Consider the following 14,266-nt stretch of genomic DNA (forward strand, 5'->3'; position numbering starts at 1 on the left):
CAAGCTTCTCCACAAGAGGCCTGAGTCGGTCACAGCGCTCCTGGCCACCACCAAGAAATATGCGGATGCCGACGATGCTAAAAAGATAATTATCGAAGAAGCAGCAAGGGTTCCGCGCTCCAACCACGTCCCACACCGCGATGACTACCGCGGCAACCGTGGTCGAAACGACAATTTTGACCGCCGCAACTAGTGCAACGACTCCTGCGACCACCGCGACCAACGTAATCAGCGGCGTAACCGCCATGACGATTACAGGGGCAAGCATGCTCGAGAAGACGACGGCGAGGTCAATACCATCAAAAAAGGGGGCGGACGTCGTAACTACGAAGAAGACTACGCCAAAGCATTGAAAGGGCCCTGCCAGCTCCACCCCAAGTCAAATCACACCATGGAGAACTGTCGTGTTCTCAAGTCTATCTACACGCATCAATAGGCTCCAGATACGTCCAACAAGCCTAATGATGCAGGGGAACAGCGCAACGAGGACAACGACAATGAAGACGCAGATCCCCATCACAAGTATGTCAAGCCAACCGATCGCGTGCACACCATTATTGGAGGCAAAGTGTCCATCGAGACCAAACGAGAATGCAAGCTGCTCGCCCGCGCTTGCTTGAACATGGCAAACACTGACAACCTCATCGCTGATCCATGGCTCCCTCCTTGGTCTCACCGCGAGATCTCCTTCAGCAGAAAAGACCAATGGGCCGCAATACCTGAACCAGGTCATTTTCCCCTGGTCCTCGATCCCTGTATCAACAAAGTTCAATTCGATAGAGTGCTGATTGACGGCGACAGCTCCATCGATATACTATTCAAGAACAGTTTGCCGGCCCTGAAGATAACCCAGGCGGATCTCAAGCCATACGAGGCACAGTTCTGGGGTGTTCTCCCCGGATAGAGCTCTACACCTCTCGGGCAGATCACGTTACCTATGCAGTTTGGGACCTTAGACCACTTCCGCACTGACTACGTCAACTTTGTGGTCGCTGACTTCGATGGCACCTACCATGCTATCCTGGGTCAACCATCGCTCACCAAGTTCATGGCCATACCTCATTACAGGTATCTGGTGCTGAAGATGCCTACCGAGAAAGGAGTTCTGACTCTCAGGGGCAACGTATACGCAGCTTATACCTGCGAGGACGATAGTTTCAAAATAGCAGAGGCTCATGACCTCTCTATTCGCATGGCCGAGACCATACTCGACGCCAAGAAAACCTCGGCCGACCACCTGGAGATCCCAGAGCTTGAGGCTCCACGCAAGAACACCAAGTCCAAGGAGCATAAGGTGATCCAACTGGTCGACGGCGATCCCAGCAAGACGGCCCTTATCAGGGCCAACCTAGATCCCAAATAGGAAGACGCGCTCATCAGGTTCTTGAGGAGCAACGTGGATGTGTTCGCATGGAAACCTGCTGACATGCCTGGTGTACCTTGGAACTTGATCGAGCACTCCTTGAATGTCAATGGCAAGGCCAAACCTATCAAGCAGAAGCTACGACGGTTCGCTCACGACAAGAAGGAGGCGATTAGGGTAGAAGTTACATGGCTTTTGGCAGCCGGATTTATCAAAGAAGTGTATCATCCGGAGTGGTTAGCCAACCCGGTTCTTGTACGCAAAAAGAATAATGAATGGAGAATGTGCGTTGATTACACTGATCTCAACAAACACTGCCCTAAGGACCCCTTCGGCTTACCCCGCATAGACGAGGTCGTAGATTCAACCGCTGGTTGCGAGCTGCTTTCCTTTCTCGATTGCTACTCTGGTTATCACCAGATCGCTCTCAAAAAAGACGACCAGATCAAGACATCTTTTATCACGCCTTTCGGCGCCTACTGCTACATGACCATGTCATTTGGGCTTAAGAACGCCGGGGCTACCTACCAACGCGCCATACAGGCCTGCCTCAAAGATGAGATAAAAGATGACCTCATCGAGGCTTATGTTGATGATGTAGTTATCAAAACCAAGGAAGCACATACCCTTGTTGACAACCTGAAATGCACCTTTGCAGCCCTTAACACATTCCAATGGAAACTAAACCCAAAGAAGTGTATCTTTGGTGTTCCTTCTGGCATACTACTTGGCAACATCGTCAGTCACGACGGCATACGCCCTAACCCGGAGAAAGTAAAAGCTGTCTTGGACATGAAGCCACCCAAAAAGGTGAAGGATGTTCAGAAGCTTACCGGATGCATGGCCGCTCTCAGCCGTTTCATATCGAGATTAGGCGAAAAGGGATTACCATTCTTTAAACTGCTCAAAGCATCCGAGAAGTTTGAGTGGTCGAAGGAAGCAGACGCTGCCTTCACACAGCTGAAACAATACCTTACGTCACCTCCGGTCCTTACTGCTCCCAGAGAAGACGAAACACTCCTGCTTTACATTGCGGCGACTAATCGAGTGGTCTCCACTGCCATGGTGGTCGAATGCGATGAGCCTGGCCACATCTACAAGGTATAGCGCCCAATCTATTTCATCAGTGAGGTGCTCAATGAATCCAAGACCAGGTACCCACAGATCCAGAAATTGATCTATGCCATACTGATAACATCCCGAAAGTTGAAACATTACTTCGACGGATATCGTGTGGTGGTCATGACTGAGTACCCTTTGCGAGACATAATTAGCAACAAGGATGCGAACGGATGCATCATCAAGTGGGCAATGGAGCTATGCCCCTTCTCCCTGGAATTCGCAAGCCATACTATGATCAAGTCTCAGGCACTCGTCGATTTCATCGTTGAGTGGATAGACTTAAGCATGCCTACCTCTCAGGGGCCCGACGAGTATTGGAAGATGTACTTCGACGGTTCTCTCAACATCGACGGTGCAGGAGCAGGAGTCCTTTTCGTGTCACCATCCAAGGAGTAGCTTCGGTACATCCTCAGGATTCATTTCCCAGCATCTAATAATGCCGCTGAGTACGAAGCATGCCTACATGGTTTGCGCATTGCGGTCGAGCTCGGTGTTAAACGTCTCTATGTCTACGGAGACTCGGCTCTGGTCATCAACCAACTCAACAAGGACTGGGACATGACCAGTGAAAGGATGGATGCATACTGCAAGTCGATCAGAAAACTAGAAGGCAGGTTTTATGGCATCGAGTACACACACGTGGTCCGGGACAAAAATCAAGCAGCAGATGCGCTGTCCAAGTTAGGATCATCCCGAGCCAAAGTCCCACATGGCGTATTCGTCCAAGACCTGCTCACGCCTTCCATTAAGGAGGAAGATCCCACAGTCGACAAGCCTCTAGACAAGCAATTGGTGGCTACGGTTCTAGTGTCGAGCACCACTGAGCCATCTCCGACCACGCATGAGCCCGACTAGAGAGAACCTTTCATCAAGTACCTGACAGATGGCAGCGGTTATACTAATCGGACAGAAAATGAGCGCCTGATGCCTCGCAGTAAGCAGTATCTGCTCATCGATGGCAAGTTATGGCGCAAGAACGCAAAGGAGGAAATCTTGATGAAGTGTATAATCTGGGAGGACGGCAAACGTCTCCTGGACCAAATCCACTCCGGCTCTTGCAGCAACCACGTAGCCTCGAGAACGCTGGTCGGTAAAGCTTTCCGAGTAGGGTTCTATTGGCCGTCAGCAGTAGCCGACGCAGAGAAGCTAGTCCGCCACTGTGAGGGTTGTCAGTTCTTCGCCAAGAGAATCCACATACCAGCAGATGAGATCCAGACAATACCAGCCTCTTGGCCCTTTGCATGCTAGGGACTGGATATGATCGGGCCCTTCAAACCGGCTCCTGGGAAATTTACATGCGTCTTTGTGCTGATCGACAAATTTTCTAAGTGGATAGAATACATGCCTCTAGTACAGGCATCCTCAGAAAAGGCTATCACATTCCTCGACCAGGTCATCCACCGCTTCGGCATACCCAACAGCATCATCACTGATCTGGGCACTCAGTTCATCGGGAATGCTTTTTGGGACTTCTGCGATGAAAGGAGCATAGTAGTAAAATACGTCTCGATGGCGCAACCCAGAGCTAATGGACAAGTCGAGCGGGCAAATGGAATGATCTTGGATGCATTGAAGAAGAGGATGTATAGAGAAAACGACAAAGCTCCCGGAAGATGGCTCAAAGAGTTACCCGCCGTGGTCTGGGGCCTCAAAACTCTGCCCAGTCGTAACACCGGCGTCTCACCGTACTTTATGGTTTACGGCACTGAGGCAGTCCTCCCAGTAGAAATAGCTTTCAGATCAGCATGGGTAGAGAACTTCGACGATGGCAAGGTCAATGAAGCATGGGAGCTAGAAGTGAATAGCGCAGAAGAGAAGCGGCTCGATTCTTGTGTATGTACGGCCAAATACCTTGCTGTTTTGTGTAGGTACTACAACAAGAACGTTAAAGAGCGGTTTTTCATGGTCGAGGACCTGGTCCTGAAGTGGAAGACGAATCAGGCTGGTGTCCATAAACTCACAACCCCATGGGAGGGGCCCTTCATGATCAAGGAAGTCACACGACCAACGTCTTACAGGTTAGTTCACCTGGACGGTACGGACATACCAAACTCGTGGCACATTGACAAGCTTAGACGTTTCTATGCTTAACCACTAAGATATGTACTCCTTTTGTATTTTTGATTTACTTCAATAAAGCTATTATGATTTCTCCGACCACCATGATTGTGTCACTTCGAATTTTACGGTTATTCTAACTTAGCCGGTCAAAGCCGACCACCATTCCTTCACGGGTTTTCGGAGCAGGTCCTATCTTCGGTTCCTCTCAACGTGTGCATGGGATCCGCTCTCTACGCTATGGGTGATCGGCAGGTCCCCCCTGGTTTGACTTGTCGTGTCTACGTGTGCACAGGTCCCGCACCTCACACTCCGACCACATGCCAAATCAGGGCCGTACAAACTTTTCAGGATGACATGTCGAGTAAACTGGTACAACTAAACAGAACACTAGCATGTTCTCACTTAGTTACGCCAACACGAGTTTCAAGCTTAAATACGTTTTATACAAAACAAATAAGCTTATAATGATATACAGTTATGTTATTACAAGCTTGCCTGAAGAGGTACAAGTTTACAATAACACAGCTACATCCTTCTTCTACAGCTCTAGCCTATCCAGTTGGCTGGTCGGAGCACGCGGCACCTGCTGCTCGCCACTTCCGACATCCCGCTCGAGTCTCGGGGACTCTTGTACTGGTCGAGCTGAAGAGGATGGCCCCACCGATGCCTGGTTGGTCGAGACCACAGGCTTCACCGGTTGGCTCACAACTGATGGTGTTTCCAGCTGGCTTGTTGATGGCGTACCCTGTACAGGTGCTGTCCCACCTCCACATAGGTTAATATCACCAATTATCTTCAAAGACAGGTCCAGCTGGGTCATCCGAAGTTCCTTAGCCTTGTCTAGATTTACCTCCTTCGGGTACCCAGCCTCCAGGCGCTTGAGATCGATTAGGGGGTAGTGGGCACGCACCATGCTTAGCACATGTGCGCCTGTGTACTCACCCGCCTTCTTCAAGAACTCTTGGAACCATTCCCATGCCTTTTGGCATCTCTCGACCAGTTCGAGTTGCGGCGTCCTTGACGCTTCCTCTGTAAGCGCTGGGTCAATAAGGTTGAGGATGGGCAAAATACCAGTTGCCACTTCCTGGCACCGGTTCTTCCATGTGTCTCGATCCTCGGTGGTCTCTAGGCATCGCGCCTTCCAGCCATCACGATCTTTAATCACATCTTCTAGATGTTTCTTGGCATTGACTTTTAAAACTGCAAACCGTATAAGACATCAGAATGTAATGGCACGACAAGATAGGGCGGGCAACAGAATGAGCAAGGTGGTCTGGAACACTTACTTTTCAGTTCCTCCTTCATCTTAGTTGTGCGGTCCCGGAGTTGAGACTAGTCGCGCGCCAGTTTCTCGTTGTCCTCTTTCAGGCGACCACACTCTGCGGTCACATGGTTATTCTCCTCTTGGAGGCGGGTTACTTCGGCTTCTAAGCCTGCACTGCAGCTGTCACTACCAACAATGCAACAACGCGTGTCATGCACTTGCTGTGATAAAATGACAACTTACTTGTTTTTTCCTGCTCTCTGTTACTGAGCTGGATGACCAGGTTCTGTTTTTTTGCATCTTGTTCCATCCTCTCCTGGTCGGCGGCTTCAAGCTGGCGGCGCAAGCGTTCCACCTCGGCCGTCAGTTCTCTATTGTTTGCCGTGATTCCCTCAATCTGGTCGAAGCACCTCTTTCGGTACCTTGCGGTCTTCATCAAGTCCTGCATAAAAACAAGCTAAGTCAGATAGTTCGACTAAATAGCAGGATCAAGTGGTCAAGCCAAAAATACCTGAACTTCTGTTACCAGACGTTTTGCCGCTCGTTCAACTTTTAGGGTCTCTTCGACCTCTAGGATTTCCTCATGCATAACCCACTCGTCGTTCCACCAGCGCGACACATATACATGTTGTCGTTTGTCTTGGGGATGGCCCAGGATCTCTTCTACTTCGTCCTCTTCAGCCTCTTGTTCAGGAGGTGGCGCTGGTCTAGAGCTTGTAGTCTCTGCGACCACTATGGCTTTCCCACGAGCCGTAGCATCGGCAAGCGTGCTCTATGCCACCTCTGGCTGCTGCTCCTCGGCTTGGTCCGGTCCCCTTGGCGCCGAAGTATCCCCCTCAGCAGGGGCAGTGCTAGGAGCACTTGTGCTTGGCTCAGCTCTCTCCTTGACCAGCTGCTCAGGGAGTATCATCTGGCCGCTCGTCTGCTGAGGTCCCGGTGGATTTTCTTCTACAGGTTCCTCCACATTCGGCTACTGGGCAGTTCTTTCCGCCATTGCTGGTGAAGCCGCGCCGCACCCAGCTAGCTGGCCAGGATTTTCGGTGGACGCCGACCTAATATATCAGAGATAAGTTTAGAAGACAATAGTATTCAATATAAATTGTAAGCTTACATCAAGGTTGCAAATACTTACAGCTTTGAAGCACGGAATGCCGTGGCGAAGGAGCGTCTCCTCGACCGAGCTTGCTCCACGTTCTTGGCGGGTTCCACTGGGTCTTTTCCCACGACCAGTACCGGTGCTGGGGCTTGGCGCTCGACCCCTTTGCCGCTTGTCCTCTGTGTTGCAGTGGTCGATGATGCGATCCCTGCTGGCACAGAGGAGCCACCCTGCTCCGTTGACTCCAGTTGTCTCCTCCTCTTTCGAGGGATGAGTCGGAAGATGTCTGCATCCTCTGTTTCATCATCCGACAGGGGGAAGATAGCCTGACGACGTTTGTTGGCCGCCGGTCGCTTGCCAGCAGCCCTGGCCGTTGCCTCCTCTCCAACCCCAAGTACGGCCCAGTCGACGTCTCCGGCCTTGGCACTGGTCTGGGGGGTTGGGCCGGCAACTTGCGGCCAATCCACACCAGGGGGTGGAGACACGAACACTGATGCTCTGTCATGCCCATTACTCTGGGAAACATAAAGGAGACAACATAGTTAATTTTTGTTACAACATAACTCTACAGGTACAAGGAAGCATAATTTACCTTTGGGGGAGGTCGGGCCAGCTTGAAGGCGTGCTCGATGTCGTTTAACCTGACATAATTGGGATCCGCTAAGTTGAATAGCTCCCTAATCCTGGCCTTGACTTTGATCTTGTCAAGCGCCTCTTTTCTAGTCCTCGTTGGATCTGCGCTCCCCTGGTATTCGTAACTAGGATGTACCCTCCTCTAGCAGGGCTGGATCCTTCGACTGATGAAGTTTCCGACCACGCTTGGCCCATCCAGCTTCCCCCATGGGATCATCCCGAGCAGTTCCGCAATCTGTTCCAAGTGCTCGAGCTTTTCCGACCAGCTGTTTTTCTTCTCTAGAATAAACCCCACGTCACACAGGGTGATCGTGTTTAGCTCTTCGCGGACATAGAACCACTTCTTGTACCATTCGTCAAGCGATGTATTCCAAGGCAGTGCAAGTACTGGGCTTTCATCCCGTCATGCAGATTGAGATATACGCCTCCGGCTATCTTTGAGCCACCGCTTCCTTTCTTCCGCAGACAGAACAGATGGCAAAAGAGGTCGAAATGGGGCTGGAAGCCACCATATGCTTCGCAAAGATGGATGAAGGTGGAGACAAGAAGAATCGAGTTGGGATGCAGATTGCAAATCCCAATCTCATAGTACAAATAGAGCCCCTGGAGGAAAGGGTGCACTGGAACCCCAAAACCCCGCTTGAAGAAATCCTCGAAAACCACAATCTCACCTGGTTGCGGATCGGGGTAGCTTTCTCCTTCCGGCGCGCGCCATCCCACAAGTGCCTTGTTATGGAGCACTCCGATGGTGATGAGGTCTTCGATGGTTTGATCATTGCTCCTTGACTTCCACCACTCCTTTGCCATGACTCCGGCTTTATTCTGGGCGTTTTTCTTCGCCATTGATCTGTCCTTGCTAAAGGGGTGGATACAGTGGAGGGGTGATGGGCGATGATTTCGGAGGAATAGGGTTTGGCAAGAGGAAGAAGAAGGCTGCGGTGGCAAATGATAATGGGGGTTGGTAAAAAGTAACTTACCAGTTCTATATTATAAATAACCAAGAGTTCCATCATTTCGTCCGCCTAAGATTCTTGGGAGATGTGCGCACACGCCACAGATGGTTGTTTTCACAACCTCGAGATCTACGCCAATAAACGCGCCCTTCGTTACCAGTGTACGCGCCTCTTCGTTGCTAGTGTGAGAGGGCCCACATTGACGCACCTCTTTATAGGTGCCAAGCGATTGTTTGCTAGAAAGGACAAGAAGACAGTATGACGTGCTGTACATGTATGCTTTTTTGACCAGACGTGTACGATTGGACTTGACAGAGTAAGAAGATAAATAAATACACCAAATAATAGTACAAGCGGCGTTCGTTTTTTCGCTGCATGTCTCGTGCTCGGGGACTACCCAGACCACTACCGTGCTCGGGGACTGCCTAGACCACTGCCATGCTCGGGGACTGCCTAGACCACTGCCGTGCTCGGGGACTGCTCAGACCACTGCCGTGCTCGGGGACTGCCCCGATCACTACCGTGTTCGGGGACTACTCCGACCACTAATGTGCTCGGGAACTGTCCCGACCACTGCTCGGAGATCATTCTCCTTGACTACATGTGATTTGTACTCACATACAGTTGAGAGACATTTATTTAGACCTTGCTACAAGGCTTGTACTTCGCCTTCCAGCAAGCTCGGGGACTACATCGGTACGATGCACCTACCGGTGCATCTTGTATCGCCTGTATGACGATTGGGTTCTCAACTTAACTAGGAATTCTTTTTTAGACCCTGGCACCACATGCATATGTCACCTACTACCAGGCTCGGGGACTAAGTGGGCACACTTCACCTTGCGGTGAATGTGTTTATTTAATCGACCCCTATGATTTGACTGATTGTCAGGATTACCATCGTGCTCGGGGACTTCCCGACCACTGCTCGGAGACCGCTCTCCTTGGCTACATGTGATTTGTGCTCACATACAGTTGAGAGACATTTATTTAGACCTTGCTACAAGGCTCATACCTTGCCTTCCAGCAAGCTCGGGGACTACATCGGTACGATGCACCTGCCGGTGCATCTCGTATCGCCTGTACGACGATTGGGTTCTTAGCTTAACTAGGAATTCTTTTTTAGACCCTGGCACCACGTGCCTATGTCACCTACTACCAGGCTCGGGGACTAAGTGGGCACACTTCACCTTGCGGTGAATGTGTTTGTTTTTCGACCCCTACGCCACTGATGATCAAGGACGCTACGCTTCAAGACGCACTTACATTTCTTTTCAGAAATATAAGTGGGCACACTTCACAGGATGGAAATCTTTTTCTTTTTTCTTAAGAGCACCATATATTCTTCAGACAACCTACTTCTCCGGCAATAACGGTGGTCAGAAATGTCAAAGACTCAAGCTTTACTATTCGGAGAAGGTTAAAGTGGCGTGTCGCAGCATAACACATGGTGCTCGGGGACTAGCTGTGGGGGTATTAACCCCTATACCCTTACGGCTAAGATTGGGCCGGCTCGGATCAGTGGGTCCGGTCCACCAAAAGACGACGCGCGGCCCGGCCAACCTGTTTGGAGTCCCGCGCAAGGAGTCAAGACAGATTTGGCGATCAAGCAAGATCTTGGTCGATTAGAATAGGAAGCCTTATCCGGTCACCTATGGCAATTGTAACTGACTAGGATTAGTTTCTAGATCTGTAACCCTGCCCCCCGGACTATATAAGGCGGGCAGGGGACCCCTCTAAAAAACATCTCTCATTGACATACAGCAATACAATCAGACGCAGGACGTAGGTATTACGCCTTCTTGGCGGCCGAACCTGGATAAAACCTCGTGTGTCTTGCGTCACCGTCTTGTTTGTGGCTTGCGCATCTGTCTGCCGACAATCTACTACCTTGGGCATACCCCTGGGTAGACTGCCGACCGTATTTCATCGACAGGGTGTGACTGACATTCTGGTTGTGTAGCAAAACAGAGACGAGTGTTTCTTAACTGGCGTTGAAGGTCACGCTTTCTCTTCTTTTCCTTCATCTCTCGACGCTTGTTCTCAATTAGAATTGCTCTGTCCACCAATGTTTTGAAATCAGGATATGCAACAGTCGTCAACTGCAATTGAACTCCACCATTCAGTCCTTTCAAAAAGCGTTTCTGTTTCTTAGCATCATTATCCACTTCTTCTAGAGCATAGTGTGACAACTGAGTGAACACGTCACGATACTCACACATAGTCATAGATCCTTGCTTGAGAGCCTAGAACTCATCCGGCTTGAGTTCTACCACACCTGTGGGAATGTGGTACGACCTGAAGCTCTCGCTAAACTCCTTCCAAGTGATCTGTCCAACATTGTTGGGACGTCCATACTGGTACGACTCCCACCAGTCTTGTGCTGCGCCCTAGAGTTGGCCGGACGCAAAAAGCACATTCTCATGGTCATCACACTGAGCTATGTCTAATTGTCGCTCCACAGCTCTAAACCAATCATCAGCTTCTAGTGGTTCGCTTGTATGAGAGAATGTCGGTGGGTATCCCTTCATAAATTCACCACGCTTGTCAATAGGTGGTGCTTGATGCAGGTTGTTCAACACCCTTTGAGCAATAGTCTGTAATAACTAAGTCTGCGTTATCAAAGCTTATTGTATAGATGGGGGATTTGATGGCGGTGGATTAGAATTGGCAGGATTCCTTCCTAGTGAGAGCTAGAATCTACAAAACCACCTTCACTTTGGCTACCCCCCTTAAGAAAAGATCAACTAGGGGCACAAAAGGGTAACTTGCACCTCCTTCCAGATGAGCTAATTAGTATCAGGACGTTCTGACATCTCAATGATACTCTTGTGCAAAGGTGTGAACAGACAACACAATTTCACTTGCGGGATTGGAAAATAGCAGCACAGTAAAACAGCCATAACTCTCATTCTAATTAATCCAATGAAGTTGTAGCTTATATCGTTTTAAAGCTTATGAAATTATCTACAACTCTCATGTAGAACACTTTTCCAAATTCTGCAGTTAACTTGGTCGAAAACAGTGCACAAAGGAAACTATTCCAGGTTCCAAACAGCACAGATGCATCGTGTTGTGATTTTCAAAACTTTCAAACCGCCACAGCTACCAGGGTGATTCTTACGGTCAGAGAAAGATATGGAAGTGTACTATTATCCAAAATTTTTCCATGATTTTTGGTTATCCAAAATTAGAGATATAAGCCAAAGAGGGCAGACTGCTCTGAAAGGCAGGATAGGGAAAACATAAGAAAACCTTAGCCCAACTATTTATTTCATTAATCCTTATACCTTAGGCCTATAAGCTAAATGAAATTATGGGAACACCCAACAAGATCATTGTAATCATTACAAAGATCGAAAATAATCATAAGTATAATGATAATTCAACAAAACAATAATGGTGCACAACTCAATCATTGACTCAACTTGCGATACTATCATCCTCATTGTACTAGGGGTAACAATCCTAAGACTCATCTTCAGATTACGCAAGAAGGTGGTGAGTAATAGTTCTAAAAGTATATCAAATCAAGGAGTGAAGATGAGAACAAAGACTTCAAAATAAGCACAAGGTAGAGATGAATAGCAAGGGTAGAGATATAGTAGAGAAGAAAATATCAAGGTTCATAGAGCAAGGGTTTTTGTAGCAACTTCTAAACCTTAAAACGACCAGTTTATACTAGACTTGCATCCTACAGTCAGCATTGCTCTGATACCACTTTGTAACACCCGATTTTAAGAACAAAACTAGATACACACCATATATGAGCTCAGGAAGTCAAATCTCACATATAGCTACAAATAAGGGTAATATCGAAAGACAATGCTCAATATATAACATACTTAGTATAAAGGATATAACCTTAGACAGCAAATAGCGGAAAGACAACTCCAATCTTCAGGTGAAGACTCCAATTCCACAGGGACAACTGACTGGTTGATCACAAGCCTAATTCCTCCAAGCTCTAGCAATCTGGTACCCATCCAGGATTTTATCCAAATATTTGAAAAATAAAACAAGCGTAAGTACATGTCGTACTCAACAAATATAACATGGGGTTCATGAGGCTCAAAAGGCTGACACTGGTTCAACTACGATTAGCTTTTAACGAGCCATGATTTTAGCAATTGAGTAGCAACAAGTTTATCACAAGCCCATGTAAACACATGATTAGGTAAACATGAATAATGAATAGCATAAACAGTTAACCATTAATGAGCATCTTTATCATCAGTATCATCAGTATTCATCATCTATTCCGTAAGGGTTCCAAGACCGCTCGTGACTGTGAGCATGGCTGATATACCAGTTTTACACTCTACGGAACTTGTACACTTTCACTATGAGTCATGATTTACCCAATTTGCCCCCTCCAAAGACACGCAATATCATACGATAGCCAATACAATCCAACAGACCATAGGAGTAGGGTATTACATCGTGCTAATGGCCCAAACCTGTCTAACTCTCGTGTCTCTATTGCTTTCTTGTTCTCGATTACACCCATCTCTGCCAATCAATCTACCTTCATGGAGTACCCCTCGGAGGACTACCGATAATATTCTGTCGACAGTTGGCACGCAAAGTAGGTGTGTGCATGCTGTTTCCATATTGAACAAGATGGTATGTTTTATAGCCTCTTCGTCCCTCCCACAGCCCAGCCAGATCTTCATGGTCGGATCGATCTCCTGGATCATCAACGCTGACGGAGTCAGAGAGCTCATCGAGTCAGTGCAGATCGATACTGTGCCGATCACCCCAACACCTGCGACTACAGATCTGATCTTGGAACCGCCTCTGAGGTCGTCTTCATCGACAATTCGCTGCCCGCTCCCCTGCTACCCGAGGAGGCAAATCAACAACGATGATTTGATCGCATCCATCGATCAGGTTGGCCAGAAGCTCACGGATTGCCTCTCCATCGCAGAATCAGCTCTGACCACTCTGGTTCAACGCCGACCACCCTCCGATTTAGATCTATCGAAGGCTAATCGGGAAACTACAGGGGTTACAGCCCTACCCTTCGGGCTCACCAGCGTCGTTGCCACCTATCAAGACGCCCTAAGGGGCAAATTCGCCAACTAGGTTGGAGATATCCATCCTCTCGCTGACCAGATCGCCGACCAGCTCTCGCCAACTGGCAACATGCTACACGTCGGCCGACGCCCCGAATCATCCCTCCAAACCATCCTAGAGGAAAATCCAGACTCCAAGTCCTAGGGCTCTACGAAGACTATCACCAAAATCACCGCCGTACAACCTCCTTTTCATCCCTTCCGTGGAGGCAGAATTTTGAATGTCAGCGTCGATAGCCCCCCACGGGATGGGGAAACCGAGGAGGATCGCGCTGCTCGCGTCAACAGGAACATCAACCATGCGCAGCGCCGAGCAAATGAGGCTACCCTTGTGCTAGCTGAGGCTGCTCGCAATGATCAACTCGACTCGCAAGGAAGGCCACACCCACTCCAACGCAACCTCGATGATGAATTTGTCCATGTTGATGGCCACGACGTCTACAAGACCCCAAGCGCCAACTTGGCCGTGGCCGCCAACGAGCTCGCTTGGCTTCCGCAGACACTGAAGGTCGCCACCATGCTTAAAGTAGCGCACTGCCAGGTCAATGAGATCTGCTAGGATCAGATACCTTCCTACTCGATGAGCTTGATTCGCTGATCCATCGCGCCAAGATCTAATCGCTGCCCCAGCCAAAGTCATTTCGTCGACCAGCACCGCGACGATGGACAACCTCTCTAGGGGGGAGCTAGGGGCAA

The sequence above is a fragment of the Miscanthus floridulus genome, chromosome 9 (assembly GCF_019320115.1).
Source record: "Miscanthus floridulus cultivar M001 chromosome 9, ASM1932011v1, whole genome shotgun sequence".
Lineage (NCBI taxonomy): Eukaryota > Viridiplantae > Streptophyta > Magnoliopsida > Poales > Poaceae > Miscanthus > Miscanthus floridulus.